Here is a 2,009-nt window from a genome sequence, read left to right as displayed (position 1 = left end):
TCCTCCTCCCAAGAAGCAGAAGACCTCTCAAGAGCTTGCCGGTTTCAATGATAAGGACTTTGATGCTCTTGGTTGGATTGAGCAGCATATTCTCCCTCAGACCTTTATTTCTACTGATGATGTGTCTATGGAGCATCATTTTCATTATATGGCGCGGAGCTGTGTCCGGATGGCCAGTCTTCATGCTGCTATTGCCCGGGAGTTCAAGAAATCCCCCCTTGGGGCGACTAGCTCCCGACTTGAGAAGGCTCAGTCTGAGTTTGAGAGGATTAGTCAACTGAAGGCTGCCAGGATTACTGAGTTGGAGGCCTCTTTGGAGAAAGAGAAAACTAAAGCTACCGCGGCTGTGGCGGCAGCGAAGACATCTGAGGAGATGGCGAAGGCGGCGACGGAGAATTATACTCAGATATATGCCGAGCTTGTGGAGACAAAGGAGAAGTTGCAATCTGCTCAGGATGATTTTTACGAGCTAGAAGGTCATGTGGCCAAGGGTATGGATGCTATGTTTGAGAATTTGAAGGCTCAGGTCCGAGTTCTTGCTCCTGACCTGGATCTGAGCTTATTTAGTACGGATAACGTTGTTGTGGAGGGAAAGATTGTTCCTGCTCCTGCCGAGGATGAGGTTCCGATGTCCGACCCCAAAGTTCCGGTTGAGAACCCGACTTCACCTTTGGTCGGGGATGGTTCTGGCATGGAGGTTTCAAACCGGGATGACATTGCCGTCAATGCAGTCCCGATATCTATGTTTCCTCCGCAGCCTTCTGTTGATGTGGAGTCCGGAAAGGACCTTGGTCCTCTGTAATCTTTATTTTTGGTGTTTTGCCCGGCCTGTGGGCTCTTTTTTGGATGATTTCTGTGAACGCTTTTGGACACCTTTTGCTTATTAGCTACTTGTAGTAACTTTATTATGCGGTGTTTTTGTTCGCGTTTTGACTTTTTGTCCCGCTTTTTGTGCTTTTTAGTTGTTTTTGGATAACAACTTTTTAGCTAGCGCTTGGAACTTTGTTTTCGTTTTTTTTTTCGCTTGTACTTTTTAGTTGTATAGCAACTTTCTAGTAAGCGTTTTCGAAATCTTTGTTTTCGCCGTTTTAAGGCTTCTTTCTTTGGATCCGGGCTTTTCCTCGGACCTCGGGCGTTTCGAGTACCTCCTTTTGTTGGGTCCGACCTTGCTGTTGGTCGGCCTTTTTAAGTTATTTTTGTAATCTCTTTTTATTTGGCTTTTTTGAGCCTTTTCAGAGTTACTTTATAACTTCTCACATTAATTTGAACCTCGTCGCTTTATCTTTGCCGACCTTGTGTGGTCTCTTGGCAAATGATTTTTTGCGTTTTGCCGAGCATAAATTAATGCGCCTTGGCGGGGTACTTTCTAGGATTTGTTTCATCATGAGGAAAAAATAGAAAAATTTGATTAGTATTAAAAAAGAAAGAATATTTACAGAGTGTTTACCCTTGACTAGGTCGGGTGTCTTACTTAACCGGGTGTCTCATTAAAAAACCCTTGTAGGGAAAAAGAGTACACCTCGGGTTAAGTTTTTCTAGCTGTAGTACCGTCTTAGATTACAGGCGTGCCAGGCCCTGGGCAGCTCATTGCCTTCTAGGTCGGATACTTTGTAATAGCCTGTCCCTAAGACTTCTGTTACCTTGTAGGGCCCTTTCCAATTTGCGGCTAGCTTTCCTTCTCCCGACTTTTGCGTTCCGATGTCATTTCGGATTAGAATCAGGTCATGACTGGAGAAGCTTCGCTTTATTACTTTCTGATTGTATCTGAGGGCCGTTCGCCGTTTTAAAGCTTCTTCTCTGATTCGGGCTTTTTCTCGGACCTCGGGGAGGAGGTCGAGTTCTTCCTTTTGTGCTTGCGGGTTGCCTTCTTCGTTGTAGAAGATGACTCTGGGTGACCCTTCATCTATTTCAATAGGAATCATTGCTTCCATCCCGTAAGCTAGTCGGAACGGTGATTCTCCCGTTGTAGAGTATGGGGTTGTCCGATATGCCCATAGTACCTGGGGGAG

This window comes from Arachis duranensis, chromosome 6 (genome assembly GCF_000817695.3).
Source record: "Arachis duranensis cultivar V14167 chromosome 6, aradu.V14167.gnm2.J7QH, whole genome shotgun sequence".
Classification (NCBI taxonomy): domain Eukaryota; kingdom Viridiplantae; phylum Streptophyta; class Magnoliopsida; order Fabales; family Fabaceae; genus Arachis; species Arachis duranensis.
This window is presented reverse-complemented; position numbering follows the sequence as displayed.